General features: G+C 44.6%; 2 protein-coding genes and 1 long non-coding RNA gene across 3 annotated transcripts in view; 2 read left to right on the plus strand and 1 right to left on the minus strand.

Annotated features, from left to right (window-relative positions):
• Positions 1 to 25,383, minus strand: part of Stl (ADAMTS metallopeptidase stall) — a 313,677-nt gene that overhangs the window by 41,205 nt on the left and 247,089 nt on the right. The gene's annotated exons all lie outside the window — the stretch shown is intronic.
• On the plus strand, positions 9,096 to 9,759 carry LOC143361703 (uncharacterized). The gene is made up of 3 exons (XR_013083512.1): positions 9,096 to 9,186; positions 9,284 to 9,492; positions 9,577 to 9,759. It is a non-coding gene; the product is annotated as an uncharacterized LOC143361703 (long non-coding RNA).
• The window catches only part of LOC143361460 (dnaJ protein homolog 1), a 253,582-nt gene continuing 241,533 nt past the window's right edge, over positions 13,335 to 25,383 (plus strand). The window contains exon 1 of the mRNA XM_076800876.1: positions 13,335 to 13,346. The gene's annotated coding sequence lies outside the window, so the exon portion shown is untranslated. The remainder of the gene's footprint in view (positions 13,347 to 25,383) is intronic.

Consider the following 25,383-nt stretch of genomic DNA (forward strand, 5'->3'; position numbering starts at 1 on the left):
ACGATATTTTTTGGATGTCCTAGAATTTCTTAGAGGCTCTATGATCGACCGGAATAGTTCTTAGCACGGTCTCCAATTTTCCCGAAGCTTCCAAGGTTGTTTCGTATCAACAACCACCTTCTCGAATGCTCCAAAATATTCTGACGAGTTGTTTAATTTTCCTGACGGTTCTAAAACTTGTCTACAATACCTACGGCAACCATGAAAGCTTTAAAATGTGTTTACAGTCTGTTCAGAGCGTACAAGTTTGATACGCGTTCGTAAAACAAGAAAGTTTTCATAGCGCACGTTCGTGCGAACGGAAAATTCATCAAGACGCCCACGTAAATTACAGTCGAGGCCCCGTTCGTCGGGGGTGAGATAATTCGAAGAGGGATGAACGTAGAGGCGCGCGGTTGCTCGCCGTGGAATTTCAAGTTGGCACGGCCCTGCGCACGCTAACCGCGTGTAGCCGCGGTATTTATCATTCGAACGTGACTTACCTCCGCCGCCAACGACGACCAACAGGAGGCAACAATCTCCGCGACTCATCCCGACGCGTTTCCGGGTGAAACGGCCGCGAACAGGCTTCTCTTGGTCATGGGCATCGTCGTTGACACTGCGACCTAGAAAACGCATCCATTATAGTGTCACCGAGTACCGCAAAAAATTTTATTCACCCCGGAATAACAACCTCTTAGCAGATCCCATAAATTTAGAGGATAGTCAGAGTGAGCATTTTCAAACTTGAACGTTTGAATACGAGGTCATTCTTGTAGGAACATTATAATTCAACAATTAAAAAAGATCGTAACTCACAATATAAATATTTACCCAGTCACCAGTAAGTCTTGAGGTTCTCAGAGGTTATTTAGAAATATTAATGCGTGGAACCATTTTTCTAGGACGGCTGCTTTCCAACATGGCGGAACAGGAAGTGCGCGGCAACCACGTACAACCGTATTAACTGTCAACCCGAGAAATAAAGTGGTAAGAACGCATCGTACCATTACGTCTTGCACCTCTGTTCCAAAGTTCAAATTTTCACGTTCGACTGTGCTTCTATGTAAACGTTTTTCAGGGAAATTGACATACCTGATCCCGTCGCTTGGTCCCCCGTAAAAACACCGTGTTCCACCTAGTGTCTCGTGTTTGTGAAAGCGGTTCGTTTGGAATTCAAATCGAGGCTTGACTCGGCGCATCCCGTAATGGTTTCGTCGCTAACGATGCAAACACGGCCCCTTTGATCGCGACGAGAATCAAGCCAAGGTTAGATCGAAATGCAGAGTGACGCTGGTGCACCAGTTAAACTGTTGCGCCATTTACTTTCTATGGGAACGCGATGAGTCGAGAGGATCGCGCTTTTCCTTCGCGAATTAACCCGTGAGTACTTGAATCTTGTATAATGTTTATTACCTTCGTCTGGTTTCACGGTGTACGCGGATCATTTTGTTAGTTGATTTTCGCGTGGAACGTTGTTGTTGTTGTACGAAATTGTCACAAATTGTTGCTGCTTGGAGCTTCTTCTTGGGCCGCGGGGTTGTCCGTTGAATTCGGAAGTTTGGTTTACGCACTCGCCGCTAGAGTGCGGTAGTGCGCAGCGGTTCTGCGCAATCAGTCTACGCGGCGGATTTTAAATTTCGAATGGTGCAATTAGCAATTCACTGTGAAAACTAGCAGATCTAATAGAGACAATCGTTTTTAATTGTTTTATTCTATTACGTATGGAACAGTAATAGCGCTTATCTGAGAAATTGTTCAGTATATTTATTTATTTTTGCGTACAAGGCGTTAATTTCGATAGATTACCTTCCAGCGGTTATTCAATACTTTTAAAATTAGTAATTTACTCTGAAACTATCAGATTAAATGCAATTTCATATTCTCGTTAATTAAATAGGTAATATTAATGGAATTTAATGTTCATTTATTGTATAATATAAAAAATTGTTAAATAGCGACAATTTTAGACAAAATTGTTAAATAATTTCCTCTGGGATTATTGTCTAAAGTAGAATTTCTAGGATTCTTTTCGACGCAGCATAATAATTTAAAATTTCGAAAATACAAAGGCGAGGATCGTCAAAAGAAAAACATTTGTAGACAACCGCAACACGTGTGCTGCAGTAGCTAGCGTGTTACTGAACAAAAGGACGCGGCGATCCTTTGAAAACCCTTGTGATCCTTCGCCCGTGTTCGCCGACCATGCTATCGCTTCCAAAATATCAACATCCGTCGTTTCAGGCTATTTCTCCTACCAGCAACAACAGCATCGTCTAGAGGAGCCCGACGGTTTATTTAGTTTTCTTCGTCCACGTTCTTGTAGCCATCTTCGCAGACAGCCCTCAACATGATCCGGTCTCCGCGATATTATCTGGAGCATAAATATTAAACTCGCGTCCGATTGTCCTGCGGGTAGTGCAGTCCTCGACCTTGGTGCATCCTATCCTTGAACCTTCCCCGGAAGCGGTGCATTAATCATCTCGCTCCTGCAGCACCGTAATCACCGAGTATTCGCGAAATCGTTGCGCTGTTAATACCCGGTAGTTGTCTTCAAAAAAATTTTTTAAAGCCGCCTTGGATCTTCCACAGAGTGCGATCACTGGTAATGATGTTCTTCTTAGTGCCTGTAGCTGTAACATTGGGGAAAATAGTTGCTGGGAAAAATTTCAGTACATTTTTCGAATGTTGCTTAACAATCGTGACGAGTTTCAAATTTTAATACCTAGTAGTTGGCTTCAAAAAAATTTTTTAAAGCCGTCTCGGATCTCCCACCGAGTGCTTTCACTCGTGATGATGTTCTTCTTACCTATTTATAGCTGTAACATTGGAGAAAATAATTGTACCTGCTTCGAAAAATTTCAGTAAATTCTCGGAATGTTGCCTAACAATCGTACCGAGTTTCAAATTTTAATACCTAGTTGTTCTCTTTAAAAAAATTTTCTAAATCCGTCTTGGATCTCCCACCGAGTGCGTTCACTCCTGATGACGTCCTTCTTACTACTTACAGCTGTAACATTGGAAAAAATAGTTGTACCTGCTTGGAAAAATTCCAGTAAATTCTCGGAATGTTGCTCGACAATCGTACCGAGTTTGAAATTTTAATACCTCGTACTTTTTTTTTTTAATTTGCAAATCCATGAATTTCCCATCAAGCGCGATTATTCCTTCCGAGGGAAGCATCGCTGCTTGTTAAAGGTAGCATATAAATAAGGCCGGGTATCAAGCGTCGCGGTAATTGGTGGACAAGCCTGCCGACCCGGAAACCGCTGATCCTTTGTCCGCTGACATTTCGAACGAGAAAATATTCCTCCCGGGGAAAGAACAGCGACGCGCTCCTTTGAACGGGCGACGGTGACCGCCATTGTTCCGTTCCACGGCCGGCCATGGTCAATCTGGAGTGGCCGGAGGCTGCCGAATTACAATGGAGAAAAGAAACTGGCTTTCTCTTCTCGGGCGTGCACCGACTGCACCGACTCCGAGCCGCGAACGAACACAGGTGCATGCAGATAACCGGCGCACAATGCAACGCGCGCGCCCGCAACCTGCCAGAACTTAAGGGTCCTCTCCCTTCCTTTTTTCCCTTTTGCACGCCGGAACCTCGTTCGCGCACGAGCTCGTAAATACAGCCGGAGAAAGAGAGAGGCCCGGGAAGAAACGCCGCGCGAGGAATTCGCGGAATTCCGTTATGGAGATCGCGGGGGATTTTCGTGAACTGTAAATAAACTGGTAACGCGGCAATTACCTGGCTATGCCGCCCTAATTCCGCGCGCACGCTAAGCAAGCGAAACTGTCTTCGGATTTTCGAGGTGTAATTGCGAGAAACCGGCGGAACACCTTCGCGAACGGATAAAGTCGTGCGCGACAACCGCGGCGCAAGCGTTCGAGGCAATGAGCGTTGCAAAAAGTAATTGGTTAACGAGGATCGTTCGGAAAATTGCTGCGCTGTCATCTGTCTCTCGTCCGTTCTGCTAGAGCGACATTCAGCTCGGGAAATGCAATTTTTATCGAGGATTCGCATTAAGGAGAGAAGTTCCTACATACGTACTTTTTTTTAGCAATTTTTAGCAATTTATTGCAGAGGGACCGATGCGCTAATCCTTTCAATACTTTAAGGGCACTTTGCTCAACATTATAACAAGCGAAGAAAATTTTTATAAACACAAGAAAAAGTAGAGCAGCACCGAAAATAGGCCTTTTTGCGAGCCGCAAAATTGCAACGGTTGTAGTGCCGAGAGCATTTGTTTCGATTTATTTAACAGCAGTAAGAATATTAGCCTAAAATAGTGAGAAAGGGTTGCATATTTTAAAATTGATGTCACTTTAAACAACGTTCATGTTTTGAGGAATGTCATATGCTAAAAGTGTGCAGAAGTCGATCGGTCAAATAATTTTTAAACATGGTTTCGAGAGGAACGCTTTCGAGAGGGACGCTTTTGAAATCGTGAAAAATTGTACTTTCGATAAGACCGATTGATGAAGCTCTGAAAAAATCAAGTAGAATTTCCAACGATGGCCGTTTCGCTAATCAAAAAGCATCAAACGCGGGAGCGAGCAGTCAAACGATATTTGCACCGATTTGCTAACACTTCGAGCGCGATTCTGCCTCGGAAAATTCGAAAAATAGTTACTGCAGTTTGTTGACGAGGCACCGGAAGCAAACGCGTGCGCAGCCTGATGAAGTTTGACGATTTCATTTCCGGGAAGCCTGGTCGCGGACTAACGGCCGTGTAACGAGATATTAACCGAGCGTCCGTGCGTAGTGGGGTCGGTTAAAGGGGAAACTCCACCTTTTGACAAAAAATATCGATTTCCATTGCACTATCTTTTTTTTTTTAAATACAAAGACGCAACTAATCGGAAACTCTGTACGGATTTAAGCTTGTATAAATCTTACTGGTTCAGTTTTGACAGAGATTTTACAGGATTCGTGGACACAGTTTCTATGCAATCTAGATTAGGCTACGCTACACGGTTGAACTGCTGATCTCCTGAGATCAAAACGTGGATTTTCGGCATCGTCTCGCCAGAATCTACAGGATCGGATAAAGAAAAGTTAGAAATTTCTGGTTTCCTGAAGTGAAGTTTAACCGCGACGCCAAACAAACGAGGTCAGAACATTTTAACATTTTAAAGAGGCTTATTTTCGTAAGCGGTTCAACTGCAAGATTCGGCAAACAGGATCGATTTTGTCATCAGAAAGGAATGTCTGCTGGAAGAACAGAGTCGAACAATGAAACAACCAGCATCAGAGGGCAACAACCGATGGGATGTCTGGCTCGACACTGTCCTCGCCCGTTGTAAAAACTCGGTTACGAGGATAAACGAGTCGGACAGGAATGGAGATCCCGTGTTGGCCGCGGCGAAACGTACACGCAGCCGGCTACGGCTACCTGTCATCGAGGAGCTGCACGTTTCTGCGGACGTCTCTGGAAAAAGGGGACCGATCGGAATGCGATTCCGATCCCCCATCCCTTCCTGGTCCTTCCGGCAGAACGATCCACCAATTCTCCGAAGCAAGGTGAACATTTCTCGAGAACCTCGGCGTCGAGTGCTCGCGCTGATTATCGCGCTCGTGGCTCTTAAAGCGTCGATCGCGAAATCAACCGCCGCAAACGTGCCGGAAAAAGTCGACGTTCGATCTCCAAATAGCTTGCTCGAGTTGCACAAAAATTGTGCATAACGAAGCCAAAAAGTGCGCTGAATTTGAAATCGCTCGGTGCTCCGATCGCTTGGATTTTCAATTTTCCTTCTTGACAATCGCTTTTCGCCGAATCCGAGATCATCTCCTAGCTCCAGAAAATGACAGGCGTTGCTCGCCGAGCGATTTAATTTAACAAGCTCTTAATTCAATAACCCTTTATTTCCATGTAACAGTGTATCCCTACTGGAACCAAGCGTGTTAAAGTTGAACGAACGCGTGTTCTCCGGGGATATTTTACATTGCTGTAAATGCGAAAAATGGTCGGAAGTGCAGGAGAGGACGTCCTCTTCGAGGATACCGAGGTCCGGAAAATCGCGCGTCCGTGTACCGAACGCGACAGGACCGCATTGCGTACAATTCCCGTCGAGTCTCGCACACGTTCAATCGCATATTTCTCCGGGACCGTTGGCGGATCTCGACGTGTCCGGGTTCGAGAATTCTCTTTCATCGATCCTCATCAGTCGGACGAGCTCCGGTGGCTGTCGGTGTCTCGCTGAAAACGGTTCAACCTGTTACGATATTCCCGGCGAAGCCCTCCACCCGGATGTATACCGAGGCCTACTTTGTATCTGCAGTGATTCCGCAGGGACTCCTGCGACTTCTTCAACTCGTCTATCACGTATCGCGTGTCCTCTGCCTCCAGGTTCGAGTTGACGCTGTCCCCGTACGTGCTGACGCACACCGTTTCCGAGGGATCCTCTTCCGACGATGTTGGCAGGGGCTGAAATGCATTAGGCCCGATTAGGGTACAGTGGACAAAAACAATCCTACTAAAAAATTGTTTAATCTAAGTACGACGCGACCGTCCGCAACTCTCTCTCCCAGGGACGGCGCGATTGGCCGCGACTCGGCTTTCCAGGGACGGCGGGTCTGGCCCCGGAAGGCATAAAAGCCACTATAGTGGTTCGTACCGTTCGAACTGACGCTTTCCACGGAAACCACTATACTGGCGTACCGTTCGAACTGACGCTTTCCACGGAAACCACTATAGTGGCGTACCGTTCGAACTGACGCTTTCCACGGAAACCACTATAGTGGTTCGTACCGTTCGAACTGACGCTTTCGACGGAAACCACTATAGTGGCTCGTACCGTTCAAACTGACGCTTTCCACGGAAACCACTATAGTGGTTCGTACCGTTCGAACTGACGCTTTCCACGGAAACCACTATAGTGGCGTACCGTTCAAACTGACGCTTTCCACGGAAACCACTATAGTGGTTCGTACCGTTCAAACTGACGCTTTCCACGGAAACCACTATAGTGGCTCGTACCGTTCAAACTGACGCTTTCCACGGAAACCACTATAGTGGCGTACCGTTCGAACTGACGCTTTCCACGGAAACCACTATAGTGGTTCGTACCGTTCGAACTGACGCTTTCGACGGAAACCACTATAGTGGCTCGTACCGTTCAAACTGACGCTTTCCACGGAAACCACTATAGTGGTTCGTACCGTTCAAACTGACGCTTTCCACGGAAACCACTATAGTGGCGTACCGTTTGAACGGACGCTTTCCACGGAAACCACTATAGTGGTTTGTACCGTTCAAACTGACGCCTTCCACGGAAACCACTATAGTGGCGTACCGTTCAAACTGACGCTTTCCACGGAAACCACTATAGTGGTTTGTACCGTTCAAACTGACGCCTTCCACGGAAACCACTATAGTGGCGCACAGTGGGCAATTTGGACAAAATCGGATTCAAAATCGAGGAACTTTCGATAGGAATGAGGTGGAGCGATGAAATTTTTTGGAAATGAAAGCTGCAACTTTGTAGAATATGGGAAAAATAGAAAGATTGTGGTACGAAAGTTTTTCAACTTCGAGAAAATTCGTTAAACGCGCACAAATCGAAGAAAATTTTAGTTTTTCCAATACCACGCGCGGAAAAAATTTTTTTTTAACATGCTATGCATCATTTCCCATAGATTTTTTCACGCCGATTTCAAATCTGGTCTCAAAATTTGTCTACGACCTCAGGATTTTGCAAAAAATAGATTTTTGCGACAAAAACTAATGAAGTCATTTTTTCGTTTAAATGATTGGACGGTAATAATCTTCCTATTTTTCCCATATTCTACAAAGGTTCAGCTTTAATTTAAAAAAAATTTCATCGCTCTACCTCATTCCTATCGAAAGTTCCTCGATTTTGAATCCGATTTTGTCCAAATTGACCACTGTGTGGCGTACCGTTCGAACTGACGCTTTCCACGGAAACCACTATAGTGGCGTACAGTACTTAAGAGGTTAAAAGAGTCTTTACACATGCACAATTTGTGACAGTAAGTGTACCGTCTTTTCAAACAATTTTTTTTTGTACATTTAACCCCAGGAAAGGCTGTCACTTTTTAAACATGTATCAATACACAAACATAAGTAAATCTGATCCAAAGAAAATGTTTTCAGGTTGTTTCGACTATCTTCAAGCTGTTCCATGTGTACGAGACAGTGCCTGTTTTGTATTTTGTTTGTTCGTAACTTTTACCTTCAACTCCATGTTGATGTTGCTCTCAGCTTGATTTGGGAGTTGGCAATTTCTTTTGCAGCGCCAATGACAAGACGTAAACGGATAGATGAAGAAGAATACAAGGTTGAAGAGGAACACGAATTTCCTGGGAAGAAATCAACATCGTGAATGTGAGTGACGATTTACATAGTTCTTAATGGTTTCGACTACCTGCTGCAAACTCTGACTGTCTTTTGGTGAGTATCGGGGTGTACAGGAGTTCCATGTTGATCGAGGACGATTGGTCTCGATGTTAGATCCTTTTCGAAGTAGGTCTTCATCTGACTCGAGTCAACTATGGCGTCGAGGCCCCAACGACTTACTGTTGGGACCCAGAGGCCGATCAACCACTTCAGGAACCCTAAGAGTGTGATTATACTTTATTAAATTGGCAAGGTAGGAACTTGGGAATGGGTGGTTTCATTTAGACTAGCTTTTACATTGCTCCCAATTTATAATTCATTAATTGATAATCACTGTTGATAGAATAGAAAAATCACTTTTGAAGTAGATCATTGATATTATCAGGAACATTTGACTACAGTAGATTTTAACCCATTTGAAAATTCGGTCATTTATTTAAAATATAACTTGAAATTCCAAGCACTCGACCCAGTCAGATTTAATATCACAAAGCGAGGAATTGATATTTCAAATGGGGAAAACGATACATTTTTAATATTTTAAAATTGACAGTGCTGAGAGATCTCCTTAACAACTTCTGCACCGACAAATTTTGGAAAAAGCAGTTTCTACAATTTCCAATGCGCCTCGCTGAAAGCAGTATTTTTTAAATTAAACTTCACATTCCCTCATAGAAAACGCCGTTATCTCCCAGTTAATAGCTGTGACACCGGTTCCGGATAGAATTTTTCAATAAAATCAATTCCGGGGGAATCGGTAGAGCGTTTTACCCATGAGGAGCAGCAGGAACAGTAACGCGATCAGAAACAGGCAGACAACATTGACGGGGCCGTGGCGCGTGAAAAAGTCGTAAGTCATCGATGGTATTGTGCCGTGGAAACCCGCGGCATGATAGCTTTCCAACGACATGGGCTCGCAGCGGTTTCCATGGGCGTTGCCTTCGCAGTAACACTTGCAGTGGCGCACGCAAAAGCAGCGATCCATTTTTCGTACTTTTATTTGCCTGCTGGCTACCGGTTCTCCGTCACGATTCAACAGCGCCACTGGGGAGCAAAGGAGGGGCAATCAAAAGAAGAAGAAGAAGAAGAAGAAAGAGGAGGAGTGAGAGAAGACTCGTTTTTCACGAGCGATTTATTCACCCTTAACGAAGAAAAAGTAATAAAGTCGAGGGAAATTTCATTGATTAAGTCGGAGCATTTACCGGAGCAAGAGAATTCGTTTAATGAGAGTCTGCCGTAGAGATCCAGGCTTATTTTACGATCGCGATGGGCCGAAACAATTCTCGTCGGGCTCTCGATCGTAGTCCAAGAAGACGGAACACCCTCGGGACAGTCGGTAATCCGGAGTCGATACGAAGACGAGTACGAGCCCTTGTTTGTAATCACCGCCGCTATCACCGTGTAGTCCGAGCCCGTGCTGTACGAGGACACCTCGGTTAGGCGACCGAACGACCTGCGATTTCACGTCGAAATTCGTCATTTCTCGCTGTAGGTAGATTTTTAGTATTTTTAAAAAGAGCTACTTCTCTTCGATCACTTCTTCAGCTAGATAAATTAAATCTTTATATCACGAAAAATAGTGTTCGTTAGCAATATATTAGGGAAAATCATTTATTAGGAACATTAATGATCGCTTGGACTTTCGTACGGTCTTGCCAGTCAACATTTCATGCTTCGTTTGGAAACATTGATGAAGTGAACAATTTTTAAAAATATATTAAACGCGCCAATGTAGGATAAATGGGGAACGGTGTAATTTAGAAACGTCGTATTAAGCAGATTAAGCGAAAGATAATTTAGAAAAGCAGATTAAACAAAATCGATCCAACTTCCCCGGACCCCCGTGAAACGTGAGAACTATCGATCGGGAATAGATCTCTTCGGATCGTTCCTGTCGAATGGGGGAAAAAAAACGGACAAAAGCCGGTCTCGGAAATCCAGTGGAAACATATCCTGGAAACGATCATCACCTCTGGAACTCACCCTGGTCTGAGTAGGGCATTGTAGTCGGCCGTGAGCTCGACGTCGATCACGGACACGTGCGGCGAATGGTACTCGAGGCCGAGGAACTCGCTGCTTCCGGTTCCGTTCGCGTTGTACTTGATGGCCTCGGCCGGCACCTCGGCGAAATTGCTCAAGAAGTAGCAACCGGCCTGCCCGGAGTCCCGTGCTTCCTGCCGACACGTCACATCAGTCGATCGAACACTCTGCAACCCTCGATAACACTCGTTTCGCGGAAACGGGCACGGGAAAATCGGGGCCGACGTCACTTCCGGCGGAGCGCACCGGGAAATCGTGGCGGCCGCGGAAATTAATTCGGCGAGCTCGCGAAATCCGTTTACTTGTGCGAGCAGATTGCCCTTGTAAAAAATGTTTTAATCTTTTGGACGTTCGTGGAATTTTGTTGCAATTTTCTGTTGTTTTTTTTTTTAATTACTATTCTGGGGCAATAAATTTAAAAAAAGTAATATATTGAAAGACTGTACGTTTACTTCTTAAAATTTTCGTGATCTTGTTTTCTGAAGAAAGTATTCTAGTATTTGGAAAAATGTTATGAGTTAATGTTTTTGGATTTTGTGGAATAAATTTTCCGGTTATCTGTAGGACGATTCATTATTCTGTCGATTTTTAGAAAATTCGTCATTACTCTTTGGTTACATCGTACGGTTCTTGAGGAGAACGATAAATCTCCTGTCGAAAAAAGATGGCGGATCCGGTGCAATGAAATTATCAATGATTCTCTCGGCAGCTGTTCCAACGTTTCCTGACGTTGCACAATAAATTTACCATTCGTTTAAGGGAAAATCATAAATCTTTCTATCCTCAAAGTGTTTCCTGTTATTTGTTACAATTTCCATCCATATTTCACGCGATTGATCGATCTGCTTCCGAAAAAGATGGCCGTTCTAATGCGAAGAAAAAATTCACTGCCTCTCTGCAGTTATTTTCACGATTCTCGACTTTGTCTCGATTTGTTCATGGAAAAATCGTAAATCTTTTTCTTCGATTAAAAAGCCGACAGATTATTATGTTCAAACGATGTCTCTACAAATTACATCAAATTTAGAGAAATCGTATTAAATAAATCTGCATATATTACGTCAAATAAATAATTTAGAAGCGTCGTATCAACCAATCAAATTTTTGCGATTTGAAAACATAATGTGAAATGAGACAAATAAAATTCAACAAAAATTAAAATTTAATTTAATTCAGGACCATATTGAATGGATTATTGTACTCGCCGAACAGTGCCGACAGATACCAAACAATTTCAACAATAAACAATGGAAGAATGTTCCGAAGCATTCGTACTATATTATATTCGACTAATTTCCTGTACAAACGCGGAAAATCCGCAGTCCAATTACAAACGCCAAGAGCATTACTCTCGAAAATTCCGCAACAGCAGGAAAATTGAATTATAAAACGGCTTCGTAATGGCTCCGGCGAAAAAGCACCGAATTAATTTTCCGCGCTGAACCAGTTCAGAACCGTGCGCCGCGCTCGCGCAGCGCTTCGATCGCTGTATTAATTATCCTTTAGATGAACAGAGCGGCTTTCAGTTACAGCAATCGCGTTTACACGAGTCTTTCAAAGACGAGATTTGACGCTCAGCGTCGCGCGAATGAATAGGCGCGGCACTTCGCGCGCGCAATCGTTTCAATCATGTTTATTTCAGCGAAAATTACACGACGATGATGGCGTTGTCACGCAAGTCCGCCACGTCGAATCTATGTATAGGGCTCGCGATATTTTACGCGCGAACGTATTAAATTCGCTAACAAATCGCGTACGCGACGCGTAATACTGTTCGCGCTTCAACCCTCGTTGCCATCGGGAATTGCAGTGGGGGGATGCAACGATTCGATGCTGTGCGATAGTCGGTGCAGTATTGTCACTCTGATATACCGTGTGACCGTTCTTTGAATTTCTTCGCTTGCAGTACAGTATTTTGCAAGCTCGTCTTCCACACTGGAATAGTGATTTTTAAACGGCTCTGGAAAATTAAAAATTGTTTTTTGGAAGTTAAAACCACCGTGGTTTGAAAGATCGAAGCTTTCTCTTTACAATGACCTTTTGAAAATTATGGTACGATTTTTTTCAACGTTTTATCACAGTTTTGAATCGAACCTGTGCCATGTAATGGTCACTTTGGCTGTGTCATCGAATTTGCTTGTTTCTAGGAAATTCAAAAAATTTTCTTTTAGGATGAAATTGTTGTGGACTTGGAGATTGGGGCCTCCTCTTTGCAACCATACCATAAAAATTGATATACGATTTTTTTTCACCGTTTTATCACAGTTTGAGTCGAACGTGTGCCATGTAATAGTCACTTTGGCTGTTTCATCGAATTTCCTTGTTTCTAGGAAATTCAAAAAAATTTTTTTCAGGGTAAAATTGTCATGGACTTGGAGATTGGGGTCTCCTCTTTGCAACAATACCATAAAAATTGATATGCGATTTTGTTTCACCGTTTTATCACACTTTGAATCGAACCTGTGCCACGTAATGGCCACTTTGGCTGCTTAATCGAATTTCCTTGTTTCTAGGAAATTCAAAAAATTTTTTTTCAGGGTAAAATTGTCATGGACTTGGAGATTGGGGTCTCCTCTTTGCGACAATACCCTAAAAATTGATACACGATATTTTTTTCGCTGTTTCGGAACACTTTGAACGTGCCATACGGTGGTCTTACGACTTTCGCAGTAAAAATAAAAAAAAAAAAAGAAATTCACGGCAAAATATTGTAAGTCGACAATACCGTCGTATTATTCCGGTGGGATCAAAATGAGCGCGAGTGGAAATAAATGCGTATATAATTTCAGTATAGAGTAACAAATGCGGACAACTTGTATTTCGCAATGAATATTCGCAGAGCCGCAAAAAAAAAAACGCAAATAATGAACGACACAAGCAAATTCACGCGGCCACCGGCCATCGGACCGTTAATCGCGGCATGTCAAAGAAAAATCGTTGCATCGGCCCCGGTTTTATTGCGTTTTCCCGGTTTTTGCATTTGCAGCGTCGGCGACGCGTTAATTATCATTACGAAGGGTTTTCAACGGCCCCGGGAACCGCGAAAATATTGCGGCGGGCCGCGCGACATAATACGCTAAAAATTTCAGCCTGGCATAAGCGCGGAAAGCATATGGCGGCCATTGAAAAGCTACAGTGAAATGAGACAAGCGCGGAGGGGAGGGTGAGGAGGGTGTATAGGGCCAAGGGATGGGTATACTTTCGGCGTGAGTGCTTTTGTTGCGCTTGTCATTCGCATACGTACCGTGTCGTGTCTCCAATAGGCCAGTGGCTGATTTTTCAAACAGGTTCCTCTGACATGTTCGCACCGGTCCGGCTGTTTGACGAACGCCGCGAATCCGACGCCCGCTTTGTCGCACTCGTCCGCGTTCTCGTTGATCTCGTTCGCTTGGAGGACCAGGTATTCGCCTAACCAGCCTGCGTGCAGCAATTAGTATATTAACATTTCTGGTCATCGCTCTGGAACGTTGAAATTTTTCTTTTCCGTCATTAATATCACCGTAACATATAATAATGTAATTTTGTGTCGGAAAAGAAAGTTATCGAGTAGAATATTTTATTAGATTTCTTCGGGATTTATTATAATAAATGTTTCGACAGCGGTAGCAATTTTAGTCGTGAACCAACAAATTGCATCGGGCATAATAGATTGGATTCGATTGAAACTGCATCGAGTTTAATATTATACAATTTAATTTAATGCCTCGGTATTAATGTCATTATAATAATCAATATAATTTAATCATTTCCTTTGGGATTATTACGTCAGAGAAGAGTTTGGAATATTGTAATTGTGTGTTTTATTTGTCACACGGAACGTTTATGAGGTATCGGTTGTTTGGAATATTTTTTGAAATAATAATTAACTGAGAATTTTAGTGAATTTTTCGATGCCAGTGGCTGTGTCAGCCGGGAGTCATTAAATCAGTCTGAATGATGCAAATTAATGCGCGGGGTATTAATTATGTTAATATCGTTACACAGTCCAGAGACAAATTTTAACGTTTCGGGGTTAATTGTTAGTTCAAGATTAAAATTGCTATTGCTGTTAAAGAATCTTCTAAAAGATCCTTAGCCACGTACCGTAGTTAAAAATTACGAAATAATTACCAGTAAATAATATGTTAATTCGCACAAAGGATCCATAATCTAACTACAACACTCCGAATTGCTTTTAAAAATGGGCACCAAATCATAATGCTCGAAATGAAAAGAGAAAATATTAGAAAATATCTTTGCTAACAGAAAAGTGAAAAATTGGTAGCAGCAAAAGAGTGAAATTAATTTAAAAAAAAACCTCGATCCTCGGTGCTCTTCTCTCCATTTTCAGAAAGTGATGAGGGCACAAGCAGTCGATCATTTCTATGATCCAAATCGAACCGACTCTTCTTCACCTTCACGTCATTATACGCAAGTGCCATGGTGTCTTCATGGTTTCTATAGTTTCTATCCAAGGTGCCCAATCTGATGGGATAAACGTCCTGTGTAGCGTGAATTTAGTGACTCCACGATCTTCACAAACGATCTCAAACCTACTCCTGCACCAACACTTACCTAATCGACGATCCAGTCGTTAGATCCTCCCAGTAGATCGATCCGTCAGCCTTGGTTCTCTTCTCGTAGATCTGCAAGTGCAGCTTGTGATCGATCACTGGCTGATCCAGCTGGTAGACCGAGTACCTGCAAGGATCCACAATTAATAAAAAACTAGTCATAGTTTTATACATTCTGTAATATTCTTAAAAAAGTTTTACAATTTTTAAAAATTAAAACGATTTATGGAATAAGATAAAAATTGGAAAATTGAGATATATGATATGGAAACCTTCTTGGATTTTGCAAATTCTAACTTTTTACACTCACTTTACACAGATTCCATAAATTTCGGAGTAGCAATTTAAGATTTTACCAGCATTTGCTAAAAAATTTTGGGCAGTTTAAAAACTTTGGTTATTTTATGAAAAATTGTTGAAGACGAAGCGTATTTATATTACTACTAGTTGGCATTGCTACACCAACAGCACACAAATAAATTACGTTCCCCCAGAGAAGGGAGGGATTAATTTCATAAATTTTGGAGTAGCAATTTCAAGTGAAGATCTTACCAGCATTTGCAAAAAAATTTTGGATAGTGTAAAACGTTTGGTTATTTTATGAAAAATTTTTGAAGAAGAAGCGTATTTATATTGTTACTAGTTGGCATTGCTACACCAACAGCACACAAATAAATTACGTTCCCCCAGAGAAAGGAGGGATTAATTTCCTCAATTTTGAAGTAGCAATATAAAGTGAAGATCTTACCAGCATTTGCTAAAAATTTTTGGATAGTTTAAAAGCTTTGGTTATTTTATGAAAAATTGTTGAAGAGGAAGCGTATTTATATTGCTACTGGTTGGCATTGCTACACCAACAGCACACAAATAAATTACGTTCCCCCAGAGAAAGGAGGGATTAATTTCATAAATTTTGGAGTAGCAATTTGAAGTGAAGATCTTACCAGCATTTGCTAAAAATTTTTGGATAGTTTAAAAGCTTTGGTTATTTTATGAAAAATTGTTGAAGAAGAAGCGTATTTATATTGCTACTAGTTTGCATCGCTACACCAACAGCACACAAATAAATTACGTTCCCCCAGAGAAAGGAGGGATTAATTTCATAAATTTTGGAGTAGCAATTTGAAGTGAAGATCTTACCAGCATTTGCTAAAAATTTTTGGATAGTTTAAAAGCTTTGGTTATTTTATGAAAAATTGTTGAAGAAGAAGCGTATTTATATTGCTACTAGTTTGCATCGCTACACCAACAGCACACAAATAAATTACGTTCCCCCAGAGAAAGGAGGGATTAATTTCATAAATTTTGGAGTAGCAATTTGAAGTGAAGATCTTACCAGCATTTGCAAAAAAATTTTGGATAGTTTAAAAGCTGTGGTTATTTTATGAAAAATTGTTGAAGAAGTTGGCATTGCTACAGCAACAGCACGCAAATTGCAGGTTACGTTCCCCCCCAGAGAAAGCAGGAGAATGTCTGCAGAAAATTTCAAATTTCTGAAGCATACCATAATTCGCTGAAGCGCAGACAGTGCGCGGACTGCAGATATCCAAATGGATCGACATCCGGTGGATATCTGTGATCCCCACAATCCTGGCCTCCCCTGGTCTGCGGTTCTTTCAGCATATTTCCATCCCTCGCCTTACGAATCCGCTCATCCCCTTTCTCTTCCTTCCGCTCGCTCCCACCTTCTCGATCCTCGGACAGCATCAGCAAGTTCCTCTTGAGGGGCCACTTACTGCCTCCGCTATTGTGCTCCTTCTTAATCCTGGCTCCCTTCTTCTTCTTCATCTTCCTCCTCCTCCTCTTCTTCTTCGCGTGCCTGGCATGCTTCCTCCCTTTGTTGCTCGGCGAATTAGCATCGCCGCGGGACACGTCTCTTTTCCGTTTTCCATTAGGCTTCCCCTGCCCGCAGACCTCGTCCTTCTTCGAGGACTCCATCGAGGTCCCCAGACTCGATTCCAGCACATCGACATTCTGCGAACTAGCGTCTTTCACTGTACCATCCTCTTTCCCAGAAGTTTCAAATTCCTTCACGGGAGCTCCCGGGTCTTCAGGGTTGTTTGACGATGACCTGAAGACCTCGTCCTTCTTCGAGGTCTCCGGGCTCGAGTCGAGCACATCGACGTTCTGCGAAGTGGCGTCTTTCGGTATACCATACTCGGGAGAAGACTCTCCCGGGTCTTCAGGGTTGTTTGACGATGACCTTCTGAAGACCTCGTCCTTCTTCAAGGTCTCCGGGCTCGGTCCAAGCTCGTCGACTTTCACCACACTATCCTCTATCTTGGAATAACTGCTGAAATCCTTCTTCTTCAGCGGAGATTCCAGGTCTTCAAGGCTGCCCGAAGACATTGAGTCTCTCTTGGACACCTCGTTGACCTTCCTCGAGGACTCCGCCGAGGTCTCCAGATTCGATGCGAGCACCCGGTCGTCGAGATTCTTCGAAGGATCATCGTCTTTCAGCATGCTGTCCTCTATCTTAGTTTGAAAATCCTTCTTCTTCGGCGACGATTCTTCAAGGTTGCTCGTGGAGATCGAGTCTCTCTTGGAGACCTTGCTGCACGAACTTCCGTCGCAGCATTCACACTTCTGGCAGCTGGACTTGCCACAGGATCTGCCAGGTGACACCTCCCGTTTCACGTTGTCCCCCCTGATCACCGAGCTGATGATCTCCTTTATTAAGTCGGAGTTGTCCGACTCGGAACCCTCTTCCTGCCTCGGGGATTCGTCAGTCTTGTCGTCTTTCAAGGCCGCATCCTTCGTGGACTTCTTCACCGGTTCAGAGAACTCTCTCACGCTCCACAGGGTCCGGTTGTCGGGGACTATGATGAACTTCTTCAGGTGGACCAGGGTGTGACCGGTGGCATTGCTGGAGTTCCCTGCGTCTGTTACTAGGTTCTCCAGTCTCTTGATCAGGTCCGACATTGCTAGCATGTTCTTCTTCTGCACGGATTCGTCGTTCTCTTCGGGTTCGTTGGGCAGGGTTGAGTCGGGTTTCGGGAGTTGGAAGGCGGGCAAGGACTTCGATGGCAGGACCTCCTACAAGATTATTGTCACTTGAGCTATAGTGTGTGTGTCATCGGTAGGAGTTTCGGCATGTGTGACAAAAATTGAGTAGGTCAAATATAAAACAATATAATCGTTTAAAGAATTTAGAAATACTGCTGTATTACTGAGGAAAAAAAAATACAATGCGATATATGTCAGCAACACGGGTCTCGATGACATTTATTTTGCAGGAGGATTCTTTGATCCGCGCCGAACCCGATGCCTCAGTCGCCTAGGTGAGTAAATACGTTCGTCCTATACTCTATTAGTCAGCGGCAAATACTGTCGTCGAGATCCTACTATTCTTCTCGAGTGACTTGGCCCCTCAAGGCGTGTACCGTAGTGGGGATAATTCCGCGACATGTATCAGCCAGACCTCGGCGACATATATCGCGAAAATCACTGTAAATGTCTATGTACCTGCTATATCATGCGATCGAGGCAGACAATTTTAATTTTGCTGAAAAATTCGTGTGTTTAGGATACCTGTGTGGTGCTGAAGGTGGTGACCCTCTCAATCTGCCTAACAGTCGTCTCAGCACGTTCCGAGTACACTTCAGCATCTCGAACAGTAGTGGCAGCCTCAGTAGTGTACTCCAATGTCGTCGTAACCTCCACCAAGTCGATCTTCAAGGTGGTACAATTCGAGTCTTCGCATTGACTAGTATTTATCCTGATAGTAATAGGCTTGAGATGTTCTCCAAGGTCACTGTCACCCTCCAAACCGCTGTCAACCTGTCCAGGTAAACTTCCGAAATCCAAAGCGACCTGCGGCGCGTTTCCCAAAAGATTGCTCAACATCTTCTTCGAGAAAACCTCGCCAGAAGGCATCACATACGATCCCCTGCTTGGATCTTCAGCATCTCCAGATTCGTCCCTATTAACATTAGACGATTGTTTATCATCTTTCACTTCAGGCTCTTGTCGGATTGGACTGGCACCTTGTCCAAGGCTAGAGGACGATGAATCCTTCATCAAACTCTTCGTATCTTCATTCGTGGCAGCTTCATTGATCCCAACTCTGTTCGAAGACTTTGCTGGTTCACTTTCAAGGTCAAGGCTAGCTTCAGCAGACTTCTTCTGCAAGTTTAGCAGCCCGTGACAATCGTGCTCGTTGTTGGGTCGCGGATAGTCCCTTCTGCTTTGACCTCCAACATCTGCAGGCTCGTTCTCTTCAAAATCGGCTGACTGCTCCTTAGCTTCAGCCTCTTCTGGGACCAAGCCAGCATCCTGTCCAGAAGAACCTGGATCCTTCACCAAACTCTTCACATCCTCATTTACAGCTTCACTGATCCCAGCTCTGTTAGAAGCTCCGTCTCCCGCTTCAGGTTCTTTTGGGGCCAAGCTAGCATCTAGCCTAAGCCCGGAATCCTTGTGTAACACCTTTCGACGATCACACTCGTCGTCAGGTCGCAGATCGTAATCCCTCCTACTTCGACCTTTAGCAGTTAAGGACTCATTCTCTTCAGAACCAGGCGACTGCGCGTCGTCTCTCACTTCAGACTCTTCCGGGCCCAAGCCAGCCCCCTCGCCGAGCCCAGAGGATCCTTCAACCTTGAACAAACTCTTCAAATCCTCGTTCCCAGCAGCTCCACTGATCGTAGCCTTATCGTTCGCTTCAGACTCTTCGGGGACCAAGCTGGCCTCCTGTCCCAGCCTACAGGGTCCTTTAACCTTGAACAAACTCTTCAAATCCTCGTTCGCAGCAGTTCCACCGATCGTAGCCTTATCCCTCGCTTCAGACTCTTCGGGGACCAAGCTAGCCTCTTGTCCCAGCCTGGAGGGTCCTCTGTCCTTCACCAAACTCTTCAAATCTTCGTTCATAGCGGCTCCGTTGATCCTAGCTCCGGTCCAAGGTCTCCCCTCGTGATTCACACCAGCTTCGGCGGACTTCTTCCGCAACCGCAGCAGCCTCTGACGACCATGCTCGCCGTTAGGCGTCCTGGTACGAACCGGTCGCAAGTAGTAGTCCCTTCTGCTCGATCGATCCTCCGCGTTGTCGAAGGGGACAGGGTTGAAGCCCCCGGGCAAAAAATTAGCATTGTCCGCGGCGAGCGTGTCCGTCCCGTCGTTGAAGGAACTCGCTGACTCGGGCGATCGATAGCTGGCGGCCAGTCCTTCGGGATCCGGCTCCGTTCCCGGTGATCCCGCGGCGTCGAGGCTGACGGACACCGGCCGGCCTAGCTCGTCGTTCCCCAAGTGAATTTTCCCGGTGAGCGAGATCTCGAAGTCCTTGCCAGCAGTTTCGCCGTCGATGCTCGATCTGTCCGATCGAGCCTGGCTCTCGATCTTCAGCTTCTCCGACAGTTTGTCCAAGTGCACGGGAATCGGCACGTCGATCAGATTGTACGAATCGTCCTGCTGACCTTCGGACACCCTGGACACGTCCTCGGGAGAATCGTTCTCGTAGTCCATTCCCAGCTCTTCAGGGTTGTTGAATCGTCTTTCTTCGTCTTCTTCTTCGAGGTCATTCTGCTGTGTTTCCTCCGCGAGCGCTCCGTCGTCGTAGTCTTTCTCTTCCGTCGAGAGGTAGTCGTCCATCGAGTCCGACGGGGATGACGACGAGGCATGCTGTTTGCTGTTCCGTTTTGCAGAGGATTTTTTCTGCTTTTGTATGGTGTCCCGTTTCTTCGACTTTTGGGGAGATTTGGTGGATTTCACGGGGTCGAGGCGCGAGGCGTCGTCGGTTTCCGTGTCGCGATCATTGATCAGGTGACCCTCGTTGACCTTGTTTCCGTCGACCTTGGGCAGATGCTTGGGGAGCTTTGGGCTCTGGACGGACAGCAGACGCCTGTGACTCGGTTTCGATTCACGGGTACCCTTTTCAAAATTATTTTTCAAACAGTGGGATGCTGTGGATTTAGGGTCCAGTTTTGTCTCGTCCACTTCCTGGATCCCGTCATTGTCTTTGAGGAAACAATTTTCACCACTCTTCGGCCAGTGGCGTTCCACACGTTGGACCATTTCTAGGTTCTCAAGAGACATCAAACGTCTCTGGTGCATCCTCATCTCACACCCCCTCCCTTGCACAACACCCCTCTCCTTCTCCCCAGCACAGGGTGGCAGAATCCTCCCGGTAACCTCTCCAACCCTCTCCACCAAGTCAGTTTTCCTGACCTTATGCTTGTTCTTGCCAAGCCCTTTGCGAAGGGAACCATCAGGCCTAACAGTGAACTCCGCAGCCTCGGTCGTGAAGATCCAAGGATGCTGAAGAATATTCCTGTCCACACTCTCTCTATACTGCCTGCTCGATTCGTCCTTCCCCAAAAGGTCATCGTCGCTGCTACCATCCCCACTCCCATCGACGCTCAACTGCACATAATTGCTGTGCTCGCGCAGGATCCTCCCGGTGGCGCCAACCACCTTCTTCAGCATGTTCATCTCTCCCGTTTCGAGGGAGAATTTCATCCCGGATTCCGGGTTCTTCCTCGCCCCGTGATACCCGGGATCAACCCTGCTGATCCCAGTCCTGCACCCAGCCCCGCGGTGCGTCGATAAATCCCTGGTTTTAATCATCGAGGGCGTCGTCCTCTTCTTTTTCCTTCCCGGGAAGCCCATCCAAGTTTTCCTGATCCTCCCAACAGGATTAGCATCCGATGAAATCGATCCCCTAAATCCGCGAACGGTCGTGGGTCTCTCGGTCTCTTCGGCGAAGGTGGTGTCGTCCAGAGAGATCTCGTCGTCGAACTCTGTCCGTCTCGTAGGGCCCGCGAAGGGCTTGATCGAAGGCCTGAACGCTGGGTGAGTGATCAAGGTCGCGTCGGCATTAGTGGTCACGGTATCGTTGTCCTCAGCTGTCATACTTGTGGACTCCACTAAAAGGATAGTAGTCCCCTCGGTTAGCTGAAAAGTGCTGTCGACAGGCCTGAACGTGGACGACTGGGTCAGAGCCTGCTTGTTGATCCTCTTCGCCGGTCGGTCGGGTGAAATCGTCTGCTTCAGGGTCGTCAGAGTGTCCGGAGGACCGGTAGCAATTTGGAAAACGTCCACGACGATCACAGCGTTCGTCAGCTCGGAGTCTTTCGCCGTCACGGAGGGAAATGGGATCGTCCCGACCGAGGATGACACTTCAGGGATCAGGACGTCCAAGGTCGTCGTGGTACCGGCCATTAAACCGGTGAATCGACTCGGTATTAATCGCGCACCCTCGTCCCCTCTTTCGGGCTTTAAATAGGGGCCCAGGTTCTTATTGGCCCCGCCATGATCATCGATAGATAGATCGTTGCTGTCCGGGAGGCTCTCTTCAAGTACGTTTTCGTTCCCGGCTTCGTTATTTCGTCGATGGGAGGCGTCGTTAGGTTCGCTAAATTTATTCCCAGGCCTTTGCGAGATGCTCCTTTCACTCGTCCCGTCGATGGAAGGTTTACTAGGCAACGGTGGCGGAGACGTCGATGCTGATGTGGATGCTGATGTCGATGCTGATGCTGTCGATTTTAACCCCGCCGCGTCCTCCTTTAAAGCGTCGCTGATGCGACTGAACTTCTCTTCGATCTGTTTATCCAAGCTGTCCTGGCGATTGGCCTCGTTTTCAGGACCTGGCTCCGGCTTGACAACGTTTTTCGCCGAGCTGGCCGCTTCAGGGCTGGTCGACCTTGATGCGTTGATGGTTGATTTCGGGGTTGTTAGGAGCGGGAATGTCCTCGCCTCGTTTAAGTACCTGAACGGTGAAAAGGGTCAGTGTATGTCGGGAATGGCGGTGGTGAGGACCTTAATTATACACCTGGGTTCCTTTTTATTTATTTACATATTTTTTCTTTTTTTTTTAACATATTTACTACTGCTCCGTTTTCTTAACGTGTTTCATTCGCAGTGACACAATTTTCTTAAAATATTTTGCTCACTGTTAAATGATTTTCTGAATACGTTTTATGTACAATTATATGATTTTTTAACACCCTCTTTCAATTTACAGTTATACTATTGAAAAATCGTGTTTAAAAAATTTAATGCACATTACCACCCGATTTTTTGGACAATTTTTTACGGTACGATTACATGGTTTGCAAACGTGTTTGATGTAGAGTTTTGCGATTTTTTTAAACGCGGGTTATTTAAGTTTTAATTAAATGATTATTTACGTCGAATTGTGTGATCTTCAACGCGTCTTATACGCAGGATAAGAAATTGTTTTTCAACTCGTTTTATTTACAGTACCGGCCCTTTTGTCAGCATGTTCTATTTAAAGTAACATGGTCCTGTGTAGCAGTTGATTCTTTTTAACACGTTTCGTTTTTAGATTGCACGATTTTTTTTATCACGGTTTGTTCGGAGTGACACGATTTTTTTGCATGGTTTATTCAGAGTTACACGGTCTTTTCAACACGTTTTATTTATGGTGACAGAATTCTTTTTAATATCTATGTCCACGCGTGTATGTTATTTTTACACGAACTTGAACAGTAAATAATAGAAAGCAACGACGAATAAAACGTGGCTTTTCTATGAACATGAGGTTCGAGTATTTCTTTTTTTTTTTTAATTTTCCACGACTATTTTACATTTCATCCATTTGTTCGTTAAATGAGAATCATTTAGGGAATGTACTTCCGTGTTTTAAAGTAGTACAATTTTTGTATACTACTGTGTTACTTTCGTACAAGTTTGAAAAGGATAAAAAGAAATCCAGGTGTAAGTTTAAAAAGGATAAAAAGAAATCCAGGTGTAACAAATTGCATTATACCGGCGCAAAAATATTGTACATAAAAGTAATTTTGTTTTCTACAAATTACTCACTCACATAAAACACTTATGCTTCGTGCAGTCAATTTAAAAAGGGAAAATATATCTTGTTATTCGACTCTAAAAGTTTCATTTCGCAAACTGAAATTTCATTCTAACTTGAATATTTCATATGCGATGTGACGAGAAATGTTAAGAAATATGAGAAATATTTATACTTCATTCATTAAATTACCACAATATATCATTTGATTCAGCTCTGAAAGCTTCATTAAATATACGAAGTAATATAATATAAAATGCGAAGGAAAATATTCAAATTAGAAAGCTGGAAAATTCATTGTATATAATCCATCTTTACATTCTGTGTGCTGTACATTAAAATCATGAATATGAATATTGAAAGAATTATTCGTGCGCATATGAAAACCGTGTATATCAGACAAATATGAAAGAGAAGGTAACGGTTCTGAACGTAAAGGAACCATTAATGAGATGATAATTGCAATTCTGTTTAAATTATAATTTAGAATTACTGACATTTATGGAGAACTACTCTTACTTTCCTACAAAGCTGCACACTAATCCTCTACTAATTAACAGCACAAAACAACCACAAAATGTAAACCAAAACATTCTTTTATACTAAACAAAATTCCTCCCCATTCCCACCCCTACAGAACACCCCACAAAAATATTTCCAACCACCCCAACTCTCCCCAACCAAGTAATCAAAATCAACAACAATACAAACACTTGGATCGTTTGACGAGCAGCGTCCCTCTTCACCTCGACCTTCCCCCGACCCCTCCTCCTCTTCAACCTCTTCTTGCCCTTCCACCCTTTGTTCTTCTTCCTCGGCCTGTGTCTCACGTAACGTCCACACCTCTTCGCGCCGTTCGTCCTAACCTCTTTACCCCTCTCCCCGGCATACTCTTCGTAGGCCACGTCCTTCAGCGTCCTCTTCTGCGGCGTATAATTCTCGATCACCTCGTCCCTCAGCAACGATACGTTCTCCTCCAGGATGGGTGTCATCCTCGCGAACCTTGCCGACCCGATATCTCCCTCGTTACCGTCCGATTGAAAATATCCGTCCTCGTGTTTCTCGTTAAAACTCCCGGCCATAATATCCGGCCGGCCGGCTTCCATTACGCTATTTAAATTACCGCTCCTGGAAGCGGAGGATCCCGCGGGAGACCAATCGCTATTCAATACACCTGTCGACAAATTTTTCAAAGGCTCGTTTAAATGCATAGCAGCTCGAATCATGGGAGAATCGATTGCCGCCCTACCGTTCTCCTCCGCTTTGTTCCTATTCGCGGCGACCCGCCCTCGACCTCGCAGGGACCCGGTCCCGTAGCATCTCTTGCATCCCTTTGGATCTTCCAACCCTTCGTCCGCACCGGAACCAGTCCATCCCCGACCCGCTCGCTTCTTTCCAACCCTCTGCTTCGAACGAAATGGACTCTCTAAACGAATTACCGGCTGATTCGTTCGTTTAGCCGACTTCTTCCCAGGGAACAGACTCTTCTCATCCCTTCGGGGGGTCGACTTGATCTGCATCGCGTCTTCGGGGACGTACGCCCTACCCTCTTCGTGCAGGATCATGTTCTCCTCCATCGATCGCCGGTAAGAAAGGTCTTCGGCAATGTTTTCAACATCTTCTGCTGCTACTTTTCCCAGATCTTCGACTTTCGCTGCGATTTTTACGCCATCTTTGGCTTCCGCAG

Source organism: Halictus rubicundus, chromosome 15, assembly GCF_050948215.1.
Source record: "Halictus rubicundus isolate RS-2024b chromosome 15, iyHalRubi1_principal, whole genome shotgun sequence".
NCBI lineage: Eukaryota > Metazoa > Arthropoda > Insecta > Hymenoptera > Halictidae > Halictus > Halictus rubicundus.